Source organism: Macaca thibetana, chromosome 18, assembly GCF_024542745.1.
Source record: "Macaca thibetana thibetana isolate TM-01 chromosome 18, ASM2454274v1, whole genome shotgun sequence".
Taxonomy (NCBI): domain Eukaryota; kingdom Metazoa; phylum Chordata; class Mammalia; order Primates; family Cercopithecidae; genus Macaca; species Macaca thibetana.
The window spans coordinates 72504408-72518112 of record NC_065595.1 but is presented as its reverse complement, the minus strand read 5'-3'; the positions used below and the strand labels follow the sequence as shown (position 1 = coordinate 72518112).

The window sequence follows — 13705 nt, the reverse complement described above, 5'->3', positions numbered from 1 at the left end:
GGGCCACATAGCAAGCCCCTGCCTCATAGCTACCTAGCTATATAGATAGACAGACACATAAATAGGATGGATGGATGGATAGATAGACAGACAGATATATGATTGATAGGCAGACAGACAGATATATGATTGATAGATAGATATATGATTGATAGATAGATATATGATTGATAGATATATGATTGATAGATAGATATATGATTGATAGATAGATAGATATATGATTGATAGATAGGCAGGCAGACAGACAGATAGACAGACAGATATATGATAGATTGATAGATTGACAGACAGATATATGATTGATAGATAGATATATGATTGATAGATAGATATATGATTGATAGATAGGCAGGCAGGCAGACAGACAGACAGATATATGATAGATTGATAGATTGACAGATATATGATTGATAGATAGATAGATAGACAGACAGACAGACAGAGAGACAGATAGAGTAAATAAATAAACAAAATAGAAAACAGGCTGCCCAGTGTTCACATCCTGATAAGCCACAGGTCAAACACTCCTGGGTTCAGACTGAAGATCTCTTCAGACTCTCCTCTGTAACTAGCACTGTGGAAAGCACCGCAAGGAAGGACAGGAAGACAAATCCATGCCCAGGCCAGCTTGCAAAAATCTAACAATCTTGCTGGAGAAACAAGACTGTTTTTTTTTTTTTTCTGTTTTGAGGCACAGTCTCCCTCTGTTGCCCAGGCTAGAGTGTAATGGCACGATCTTGGCTCACTGCAGCCTCTGCCTTCCGGGTTCCAGTGATTCTTCTGCCTCAGCCTCCTCAGTAGCTGGGATTACAGACACACGCCACCACGTCTGGCTAGCTTACGTATTTTTAGTAGAGTCAGGGTTTCACCATGTTGGCCAGGCTGGTCTCGAACGCCTGACCTCAAGTGATCCGCCTGCCTCGGCCTCCCAAAGTGCTGGGATCACAGGCGTGAGCCACTGTGCCCAGCCAAGACTGGATTGTTTTAAAAAAGCAATTAAAAATATAAGACAATACTATTTTGCAAATAGTACTTTGTAAATTTAAGAATACACTGTCTAGAATCTCATTTGATACAATCAGGTTTCAAAAGTGAGCATCAGATGCTAAATGCGTAAGGATTGCTTAAAACTGAATATTGCGCCACAAAGGTTGTCTCTTTCCACTCACTTTCCAACTGGGAACTACAATTCAGAGAAGAAATTACAAATTCCTTCTAAAATATTTCTAGGTTATCTACAAATTGTATTTTTTCATCTTGGGTTTCCAAGAGTTAAGTGAGACATTAAAAACGTAAGGGAGCACAACACTGATTATCCCTCCTCGGCTAAATCATACCTACAGCTTTTACTGTGAAAGGTTTGCCCTTAAAAGGGTTAAAAGCCTGGTTGACTATATTTCCCACACACTCTACCAATAATAATCATTCTTTGGCCTACACAGATCTTTTCATGTGGCAACATAAGACAAGTCATCCACTTCCCTAATCATACTGCTACCTCCTTTTTCTGGCCTTCAGAGGGAAGACAGGAAGGAAGCTGGACAGTACTTTCTAAAGCATGGGTTGCAATCTACTAGGACAGTCACCTTAGCAGACTGCAACCAGTTTTAAAAGAAAGAACAAAATAGGAACTGAGTGTGCATAGTAAAGACAGGTATTGTGAGAAATTTTTGCTGTCATTACAATACCTATGTATTTATACTGGGTTATGATGCAAGATGCATTTTTCACTGTGGGTCAGGGTTTGAAAAGTTTGAAAGCCACTGGCTGAAAAAGTGACGAGCTATTCAAATATATCATTCCATCCTATTCGACAAGGCAAACCCACCTTCTTCCGCATCACTCAGTTCTGTATTGGGAACAAACCAGCAATTCACTAGTGAAGATCTTTCAAGGTCGAAGCTTATAATTCAGAAGGTGACATGTGTACGCCTTTGGCTCCGTCTGAGGACCCAGGGTGGTGTCCTTGCGGCTGAATGAGCTGAGCTGGAGCCTGACACCCTGTCTGTAAATTATGTGACTGAATGTCACATAATCTTCCTTAGCCCCAGTTTCCTCATCTATAAAATGTTATGATTACCCCCAAATGCCCTAAGGATGTTATAACAATCAAACAATCCATGTGCATGTGGCACACAATTAAAAAGTGCACATTATTTTTTATTGGCCTCATGTACAAGCGACCGCTGAGTTCTACACTGGCTCCATGCCTCACAATCCTGGAATTCCACTGCATGTATTGTTCAGAGCAGTGATTCTTAACTGGCTGCAGATTTGCATCTGCTGAGTATTTTACCCATACCAATACCTGGGCTTCATTTCAGGCTAAGTAAATCAGAAGGAGGTAGACCCAGGTATCTGTTGCTTTTAACATTCCCCACATGATTTTAGTGTGCAGGTTAAGAATCACTATTTTAGACTGGGTTACTACTGATTGTTTTATTTTTAACATTCTGTTTGCTGTCTTCCTCTCTCGAGAATAAACAGGAAGACACACACACACACACACACACACACACACACACACACACACACACACAGCCCTCTTTGGAACACATCCCTTCATGTTGCAGCTGACTTCAGGAAGAAAGAAAAGTCAAAAGTAGACTTACTTAATCTCTTCATTCCCATTCTAACTACCTGGTGATATTAAATATCAAACTCAAAAAATCTTTGAAAGCAAACCAGTTTCTACAAGGACAGTCTTCAATTTAGACAAATCATTACTTTTGACATTCTTATGGAATTCCCAAGAGCTTTTATTTCTACGGCTTTATTTTAAGAGAGAGAAGAAACAGAATTCCACAGTAAGCAAACTGAGCACAAGATTTGGGTTCTGTCTTTCTTCTTTCAGAGACTAATTGTTCAAGGACAATAAAGCAGCCTCAAAACTCCCTGATCAAAAGCCACTAAAACCCAGACGTGATACTGGGTTAGGATCTCCTGCTCCTTTTAATTCATACTTCAAGAAACATCTGAAGACAAAGAGTAGCAGGAATTCCAGAGAGAACACAAGCGCCTGCCTCGAGGGCACCAACTCATGCCACTACTTCCTCTTTTCCATCTGATGATAATGACACCTCTGAATTAGAAATAAGAAATTGGTCTTTCAAATTACTTTTGCACAGAAGATGCTTTACAAATGTAAAACCCCAAACCGGACTCAATCTCCAGTGCAATTGCTCAGTAAGCTTTCCTGAGCTTTTAATGCGTTTCCAGGTCCGGCAGGTACAGAATGAATCAGTCAAGGGCACGGAGCTCCTTGGGTCTCGAGGCTAATCACGCACGAGAAACAAGACGTAGCCTTGTCAGCCAGCATTTGGTTTTGGGTTAAATTGTTTGCAGAGATCACAAACGCTGCAGATTTGAGGAGGAAAAGACACCAGTGAGGACTGTGCTGGACAGAGCAGGTGTTGCAACAGAGGTGGCCCTCGGGAGCTGCAGGGTCGTGCACATTCTGAACATAGTCACAGGCACACAAGAAGTGGCACACTCACATGCGCCGTGTTTCTGATTGGAGGCCGTTTGATTTTCTGCTGGGTGTGAGTGGGCTCTCCGTGCGCAGACACACACACATAACACGTGTATACACACACGCACTTAACCCCCACATACACATACCAACACACACACACCGCTCTCTCTCCCACACCCCACATGCACACATATACACACCTATCTCCTCTCACATGCACACACTTACACCCACACACCCTCCCATACACAAAACCCTACCCACACCTCCTTCCCCATACCCCACATGCACACATGCACACCCACACACCTGCGCACCCACACACGCACACCCACACACATGCACACCCACACACACGCACACACACGCGCACCCACACACATGCACACCCACACACATGCACACCCACAGACATGCACACACACATGCGCACCCACACACACGCACACCCACACACATGCACAGCCACACATGCACAGCCACACACGCACACCCACACACATGCACACACACACACACATGCACACACACATGCGCACCCACACACATGCACACCCACACACGCAGCCACACATGCAAACCCACACACACGTGCACCCACACACATGCACACCCACACACATGCACACCCACACACACGCGCAGCCACACACACGCACAGCCACACATGCGCACACCACACAGACGCACACCCCACACAGCACACCACACACACGCACACCCACACACATGCAGCCACACACATGCACAGTCACACATGTGCACACCCACACACGTGCACAGCCACACGTGCACACCCACACAGTCACATACATGCACACCCAATGCCTGCCTTGTCTTTCCCCACTGGCTTTTGTGACTGATTGCAGGGCAGGCCCAGCACTCCCAGATCAGAGACCCCATCTGCCTGTCACTCCTTGGGCTCCTCCGTTCCCTCCCTGCATTCACCTCTCCTGGACGTCACAACCTCTCAACACCCCCTTCCCTTTCCTCCCAAGCCCTCTTCTCCCTTCTCTGAGCTGCTTCTCTCTCCTTTCGACTTTCCTTTCTTTCTGACTTCACCAACTGAAGAGTGTCAGGCCCTGCCAAGCAAACTGGGCCATGCCTGAGGGGACGCTGGGGGAAAGGGCCATGCCTGAGGGACCCAGCCTGGGGGAAAGGTGGGAGTCCAAGGCCACAGGGCTGCGGGTCTCATCCAAGGCTGACTCCTGTGTGAGGGACACAGTTGCAGGCCACAGCCATCCCAGGAACACACCAGCGAGGCTCCCAGAAAAGCCACAGTGATGGGAGCGGAAACTCTGGTCAAGAAATAAGAAGCGACTCCTGCAAACTCCCCCTGGGTCTCCACTGAGGATGTGCAAATGACAACGAACAGCTGAAGCCTCCCTCAGTAAAACTCGGTGCACCACAGGGCGCCAGGTACACAGACCAAGAGCCCACACAGAAAAGGCAGCTTGCAGTGGCACCCAACCACCACCTCACCTGCCTTCCCCCATCACAGGCTGGGGGCAGGAGCCAACCTCAGAAGAAAACCGATGGCAGGCTGGGTGTGGTGCCTGATTTCTGTAATTCCAGCACTTCAGGAGGCTGAGGTGGGTGGATCACTTGAGGCCAGGACTTTGAGACCAGCCTGGCCAACATGGCGAAACCTCATCTCTACTGAAAACAAACAAAAAGAGCTGGGCATGGTGGTGTGCCCCCGTAGTCCCAGCTACTCGGGAGGTTGAGGCAGGAGAATCATTTGAGCCCGGGAGGTGGAGGTTGCAATGAACCAAGATCGCGCCACTGCACTCCAGCCTGGGCGACACAGTGAGACGCTGTCTCAAAAAAAAAAAAAAAAAAAAAAAAAAAGAAAAAGAAAAAAAAGAAAACAAAAGGAAAGGAAAAAGATGGCAGAGTTCTGGATGATTCTGCAGAGCTTTCTGAGTGAGCACACGGCTGAACGTGTGTATCATGAAACGTAAATTTTGCTGGACTGTAGGATGAGGGAAGCCACTTTCTCTGAAACAGGGTCAAGGTAGTTTCAAGAAACTAGCGGTGATGTGAGTGGATTGTGTAGACGGCACAAGAACAATCCTAAGAACACGGAGGCCAAAAAGTATTTTCAGAAATGGAAGCTGCACACAAAACCCCCGGCGAGCAGCAGAGGGAGAACAGGAACCCGCTGCACCTTCGCTTGGTGAGGTAACAACCAGAGACCCTAAAAAAAATGCTCAGGGCAAGGGAGGAAACTGAAATTTAAAAAATAATGAATCATTTTGATCATGTATTTTAAAATACATTCCTTAATGAAGCCCCATCTGTAAATTTATTTGAAATATTTCACTGAAAAAAGATAAAATTCCACACGTTTTCAGAAAATGAAGAAATCAATAGATTCATTACCCAGCCTTTGAATTTGTTATTTTATCTATAAATCTCTGTGTAAAAAAGTATCACTCCCACTGGTTCATTCAGAATAGAGAGGCTCAAGATGAAATTACTGAAAAGGAGAAGAACGCCCCCACCAACCAGGTGACAGAGAAGCCACAGGCCCCTCAGCCACACACAGTTAGACCCCTTACAGCGTACATGTTGTCAGGTTCCAGCTTCACGCCAAAATAATTCTGTCTTTTCACAGTATTTTCACAAAGTTTCTCAATGGGACAGGAGGACAAAGAAATTATTCTTCTGAGAATTTTTTTTTTCATATATGAATAATGTCAGCACCACGTACTCTACAGGAGCCAAGACGACGGTGTGACTCATACAAAAAGGCTCTATGGATTCCAGATGTGAGTGCTCCAGAAGTCTAAAATAAAGAAATTGTTGGCAACGTAGAGAAACAGCCACCAATTTATATGAAGAGATTCAGGATCAGCTATCAGCTATTACTACATAAACTTACTTGGGGACTAAATTTTCAAGATTGAAAGTGACCTCTCCCCTTTGTGTAGACGTCCTAAAGCTAAGGAAATAAACAAAGGACTGGATACCGGTAAGCAGGATTACGAATGAGCAAAGGCTCAGTCATACACAACAGTCCTGAAGATTGTAGAAAAAGAGCCACGGGTCCACTGGCCCAGGAGGGATCAGAGAACCCACAGTCTATGCAAGGTCCAGCCATCCAAGAGAGGTTAGTCTCCAAAACCTACTATCATGTGCCTACCGGAGGCAGGAAAGAGGTCTGCCTTATAAGGAAAAGCAAGTGATTGAAATTGTCTCAGCCTGGATGTCTCGAAGCTCCCACCCTGTGAAATGAAGTGTGGACCTGGGAACTGGCCGGTCTTCCACCCACAGGCATGCCGGCGGAGGGGGACCAGGTCCTTTCTGTGAGGGAAGCTGACAGGTCGGCTGTTCTTGGTAAAGGCCAAGGCAGGTGGTTCTGGGATTCCCTGCTTCTAGCACAGTACCTGGCATCTGGTGAGGGCTCAGTATTTACAAAATAAATGAGAGTGACACTGTCTAACATGGAAAGTTCTGGAATGCAGTGCCTAGGGCAGTGGTTCTCAAAGCGTGGTTTGTAGAACAGCAGCATCAGCATCACCCGGGAACCTGTTCAAAATGCAAATTTTCAGGCCCACCCAGATCTACTGGAAGCTCTGGGCATGAGGCCAGCAGTCTGGGTTTTATAGAGCCCTCTAGGAGATTCTGATGCATGTTAGAGTCTGAGAACCCACTGACCCAGGGAAGCGGTGGTGTTTCAAGAGTGGAAACCTCCAAGAAGAAAATGAATGCACATGTAATACTGTGATATTGCCAGCTTCCCAGACAATCTGATTTCTCTGGGTCTCTGACTCCCACGACTTGGAACTCCCAACCCCTTTTTTCTTTGCAAGTAGATACAGTGTGATGTTATGGGGGTACATACACATACGGATCCCCCCTATTTTTTTCCTTTTTTTTTGATTCAGAGTCTCACTTTGTCCCCCAGGCTGGCTGCAACCTCGGCCTCCCAGGGTAAAGGGTTTCTCCCAACTCAGCCTCCTGATAGCTGGGACTACCGGTGTGCCTGGCTAACTTTTATATTTTTGCAGAGACGGAATTTTGCCATGTTGTCCAGGCTGGTCTCGAACTTCTGACCTCAAGTGATCTGCCCACCTTGGCGTCTCAACGATTCCCCGCTAATTTTTAAGGTATCCAGATTGTTTTGAGATTGACCTGCCTTAAAGTCAGGTCCTTGTGAATATGGATGCGTGTCTGTTTCAGGGCTCCTAGGCGCTCCTCACAACGGCACAGCGACTGCCATAATCTGACTTCACTTCGTTGGCAGGGGAAAGGTAAAATGGTAGCTGTGACTCAGGCCCTCAGAGCCCTTCTCAGTTTCTATTCTTTTTTTTTGAGACAGAGTCTTGCTCTGTCGTCCAGGCTGAAGTGCAGTGACATGATCTCAACTCACTGCAACCTCCGCCTCCCAGGTTCAAGCAGTTCTCTCTCCTCAGCCTCCCGAGCAGCTGGGATTATAGACGCTCGCCACCACGCCCGGCTAATTTTTTTTAATTTTAGTTGAGAGAGACGGGGTTTCACCATGTTGGCCAGGCTGGTCTCGAACTCCTGACCTCAAGTGATCTGCCTGCTTTGGCCTCCCAAAGTGCTGGGATAACAGGCGTGAGCCACCGCGCCCGGCCCTCAGTTTCCATTCTTTACTAGGTATTTTTTCAACATCTAGATTGCAGTAATTTTAGCCTCAAGGAGTCTGCCATATCTTCAACTTTCATTCACTCCAGTTCATCAGCTGTGTGACATTAGCTAGCCTGCACATCACAAAATATTTCTGATCTGTTTCTGTAAGGGAGAAAGTAGGGGAAATCTGAAGGTTTGATGGACAAGTTCATTTAAGAGGAAATAAGTTCGCAGATATTAGCGAACTTTTGGTTCTCCTATGTAATTTGCTCCCCTGGCTTTGTTCAATATTGAAATATATATAATTTTTTCAAACACAGAGCTTATTATTCTGTAATATATTACCAGCAATCAGCAATCTCTACACAACGCCAGTTTGTGTTCAGTAAGAGATATTTTGGTTGATGTAGCAACTGTGCTTACATTTGGGAAAACCTGGAAAAGCAGTTGTCTGTATCAGTAAAACTCATCACTAAAATTAAATGCTCTAATTTTCCTGATGGGCTTGGAAGGGGGAGTGGGAAACCAAATGTGCTTTGAAAAGATAATCTCCTGGAAGAGGAAGTCTGTATGAAGGGCTTAATCAAATCTGGGGCAGAAGTTATGCTGCCAAAATTACTAATCATCAGAATGACCCTGCTTGCTTATTAGTGCGTTAATCAGTGTGGCCACCGTTCACCTGAGCAGGCCGCTGATCTCCGCGGTCAGGCATAATCCAGTTTCTTCTCCTCTCTCCTCACCTCAGTATTAATGGCTTAGCAAAGACCGCTTTGAAAACACAGAACCCAGAAGGCACCGTGATTTATCACCGAAGATAATAAATGAATGCAGCTTACAGTATTCACGCCGGAATAAAGAGAGCCGGTAACAGATTTGTTCCTGATGCATTAGAAATAGACCCCAGTGACAAACTCCCGCTCTCTCCACAGCGAAGCTGATGTATTCACCAGACAGGTAGATATGAGCTACTCAGGCTGTCTGGGCGCTATGGAAATCACGTCGAGTGCATCTGACCATCGGCAATGGGGCCAGACACGCACGAGGCTCATTCTCATTCCAGCCAGGGAAAAGGCCTCGTCTGCACTCGCCCTTTGCTGAGAGGCTGCCGTGTAGTCAGCTCGGACGCGTGTAAGATAAGCTCTGTCCTCGTTATCTAATATTTCACCAGGCAGTGGAACCAAAGGATAAGGACACCCTAATCGCCTACGTGGGCAGCAAAGCTCGAGTGCTGTCAGGTCCGGCACAAAGCCTGGAGCCCGGACAAGAGGAAGTTTACCGCGGAAGTTAATCACTTCATTTGGAAGGAGAGCCCTGAAGGATTTGGACAATTATGGTTTATCCTGGTTATACAATGTATCAGGAGACAGATCCAAAGTTCTCACTGCAGAATAATCTTCAGGCAGCTTGCCTTTCCTCCCCACAGCACACCCTTAACTTAAATTTACGCTAGGATTAAGCACAAGAAGTAGTAATATGGAATGATTTGTGCACAGTTAACAAGAAGTGAGTATGAGAAAAGACAGGTGTTGCAGCCATCCCTCCGCCGAGCCGTCCTGTGATCCCTCCCTTGGTTAAGTCTTCCTGGGCGCCAGGTGCAGTGCTGGCCACCAAGGGGAACGCCACGGATGAGCTCCTGCTCTCGGATAAGCCGGAGGTGTCTGGGAAGGAAGGGGAGACAGACGAACAGACAGCTACAAACCAGCTGGGCAGGGCTCTCACGGAGTCATCACAGCTCAGCTCAGGAGAGCAGAGGAAGCACCAAGCAGTGGGAGGAAGAGAGAGTGGAAGGCGGCTTCCTGGAGGAGGTGGCCACTCCTCTGAGTCTTAAGGGACAAGTAATAACTAGTCAGATGACAGAAACAGGGGACAAGATTCCAGGGGGAGAGACTGTCATGAAGCAGAAGCTAAGAGACGACAGAGCACAGTGTGTCTGGGACAACCCTAAGCAATGGGAGTCCAGGGCACAGCAGGAGGAGGCAGACGCCGGTCACAGGCTTCCCCCTGTGGCCCCGGGGCACTGAAGTGTGATGGGAGGCAACGTGGCTTTGGGTGGGCCGGGCTCACCTGCACTCTCAGGGAGACGGGGGTGGGAGATGGGCTAAGGGCGGCAGTGGGCCTCAAGGGAAGCCGGGCTGAGGCTGCGGAGATGGGAAGGGTGTGGCAGGCCGGTGGGCAGCTGGGGACGCCGGGTGAGGTGACCGGTGTGTGAGCGGCAGAAGGTGCTCGCAGGCTCCATTCTCTTCCCTCTGAGCCTGACATTCACTAAGCCCTGCCACACCACAGCTGTGACAGGCAAAGCCAGAGACGCAACAACAAGACGCTGCCAGCAGGGCCGGGGCCGGAGCGCCTGGGCTCGGTGACTCGGGCAGGCTTTGGCGCGGCCGGGAACCCCAACACTACTTGTTAGTGAATGAAAGAATGAAATCCACACCCTGGTCAAGCCACTGAGCCTCTTTTACTCTAACTTCGTATGTTTTGGCAAATATCAATCTTCCTTAAAATTTAATTTCTCAGTTGAATGTGGTGATATTACGTTCCTCTATATATCTCCGGGGCCAAACTCATTTGTTTCTTTTTGGAACTCTAATAAAACTTATTTTTTTACAACTCATTTAAAGTTTCCAATCCCATGCACTCTAGTACTACTGACTAGATCTTAGGCATCTCAAAGTTGGTGCCGTGACCACATACCTCCCCTCGGTCTCGGTAACAAAAGTCAGTCACCACACGTGGCCATCAGGAGTCCGCCCCAGTTGCCACCAGGGCTGAGTCTGTGGGTCTGTCAGTCATCCTCTCTCCACCTCACCTTGTCATCTGCAGATTTAGACTACAAATATTGCCCTACCAAGTTCACAGTGTTTTAGAAAAAAATGAGAGAATATAAAAGAAACACTACAATATTAAATTACATGTATTTATATATAATTCTGTACTAATATTACAAAAGCTTCCAGTTTTTTGGATAGCACCTAGCCCACTGTGGCTAGTAAATAAATTTTAAAATAGGAGCTACAATTCACAGTCTTATGGTGCCGGTCAAATAATCAAAAAGACCCAGAGACCGAAAGCTCTTCAGCGTGGAAAACTATAAAGGTTTGATTTAGACGAGTATACAGACAAGACATGGTGGCTCACGCCCATAATCCCAGCACACTGGGAGGCTGAGGTGGGAAGATCACTTGAGGCCAGAGTCGGAGACCAGCCTGGGCAACATAGCAAGACCCTCATCTCTACAAAATGTAAAATTTAAAAATTAGCCAGCACAGTGGCCTGCACCTATAGTCCCAGCTACTTGGGAGGCTGAGGCAGGAAGTTTGCTTGAGCCTGGGAGGTCGAGGCTGCAGTGAGCTATTCTCGTGCCACTGTACTCTAGCCTGGGTGACAAAGTGAGACCTCATCTGCAGAAAGTAAATTAAAAATAAATAAATAAGTGCAGAGGTGAAGTGGAGCCGCGTGGAAGGCGAACCACCCAGGAGCAGAGCTTGTGGCGAGGCTGAGGAGGGCATGGGCCTCCTGCCACGCTGCATCTCTCCTGGGCCCAGTGGGGACAGGTATTGACGCCCATGTGTTGCCAAACGCCTTCTCCCACCTGCTCAGAGGAACCCAAGTGGACAGAGCAGAGGAGCTGCAAACACCGCCCTGGGCTGGGGGTCTCAGCGGGCAGCCTGGGAGGGAACTGCATCTGCCCGGAAAAGGCAGGCTGCTCTCAAAGCCAAATCCCACTCCAGGCGGTTTAGACGCAGTTCTTTAACTGACGGCACAGCTGCCATGCTGCGGCCGGGGATGCCCACTCGGGGTCCAGCACAGTGCCCACACAGAGCTGACATACACATTCATCTTCCTCCTTCTCTCCCCAGTCACCTCGTGCCCTTTTAGGCCATTGGAAGGCAAAGAAAACTGGCCATTGCTGAGTGCTTCTGTGCCAGGCACTGTGCCGACTGCTTTAAGTTTTTTTTTTTTTTTTTTTTTCCCTCATTTTTGGCATCAATCACTATGCCCACTTTTGTAGAAAATATCGACACTGGGTGGGGTAATGTTACTTGATTACAGACGCATGAGATCTAGGGGCTGACTCCAACCCAGATTTATAATGCCCCCAAGGCCATGCTCCTTTCACAGCGCCTCAGTGCGGGATAAATCACAGAAAGATACACGCGTGTTTGTAAGGGATGGACAGAGGATAGACCATCAAATGCTGCAGTCCAGTCCCTGCCACCCTGTGCCACACACATGCACACACATACATGTGCACACAGCTCTGCATACGAGTGTACAGCGCACACATGCACACACACAAGCTCATGCACCCATACGCACAGGGTGCTGGTGAGCATGGCTGCTCAGCTCGGGGTCTCAGATCCAGCAGTGTGCAAAGTCCTCAGCTTTGTCTGCACACATGCCCACCAAGACGGGCTTGCAATTTGTATTTTTAACCACTGGTAAGGGTTTAGGAGCCAAAAGAAACCACAGAACTGAAATTACCAGGTTCAAACTGCTGGACAAACTTTAGACAAGGATGAATAGAACATGAATGGTAGACAAAACAGAAGCTAATGCTAAGATGCAGTTTTATAGCTGGATGATCTCTACTTTCTTTTTATAACTGCATGAGTCCCTTTTTCATGTTCCCAAAAAGAAGGCTCCAAAGAACTGAGGAGATTCTACCCAGGGAAAACAGAATGCAGCAGCTCGGCTGTTTGAATATGCTAGACTGTCTCCAGACAGTTCTCCTCTATATAGACCGCAGGATAAGAAAAAAAAAACCAAAACAAAACAGCAGACATGTATTAGGGGTTGAGCATCTGAAAATCTCACATCTGAGATGTTAGAAAATCTGAAAATCTAACCTCTGAGATGCTCTAAAGTCCTGAACTTCTTGAGAGCTGACAAGACACAACAAGCGGAATATTCCACCACTGACCTCCTGAGCCGGTCACATCAAAATGCAGCCCAAGCTTTGCTTCATGCACAAAATTATTACACATTGTATAAAAAGAATTACCTTCAGGCCACGTGCGTCACACATATATGAAACAAATAAACGCTGTGTTCACGCTTGGGCCCCTCCCCAGGATATCTCATTCTGTCTAAGGAAATACTCCAAAATCTGCAAAGATCCAAAATCCAAAACACTCTGGGCCAAGCATTTTGGATACAGGACACTCGACCTGTACACAGAACACAAACCAGGTGTCCACCAACCAGCAACCTGGCAATTATTCAAGTTTGAAACCAAACGCTGAAGAGGCATTTTTAAAAGGGCAAGCTTGTAATCGTTCAGCAATGCTGCTTTTCTCTTGGCCAGAGGCTTGATTAGAAAGGGAGCTGTAGTTCGAAGACAGCTTGGCGGTTTCATAAACCGGGAAAACGCAGATTCCTCGACTTGTGGCTGTTAAGAAGTCTGAAGTCCTGCCTCTGGACGAGGGCACGGCCGAGTCGCCCGGGAAAGGAAGTGACCGCTGGCCAGTCCCCCAGAAGTCCTGCCTCTGGACGAGGGCACGGCCCAGTCGCCCGGGAAAGGAAGTGACCGCTGGCCAGTCCCCCGAGAAGTCCTGCCTCTGGACGAGGGCACGGCCCAGTCGCCCGGGAAAGGAAGTGACCGCTGGCCAGTCCCCCGAGAAGTCC

General features: G+C 47.4%; 1 protein-coding gene across 2 annotated transcripts in view; it reads right to left on the bottom strand.

The window, feature by feature from the left end:
* Positions 1 to 13705, bottom strand: part of LDLRAD4 (low density lipoprotein receptor class A domain containing 4) — a 436848-nt gene that overhangs the window by 53612 nt on the left and 369531 nt on the right. The window lies entirely within an intron of this gene.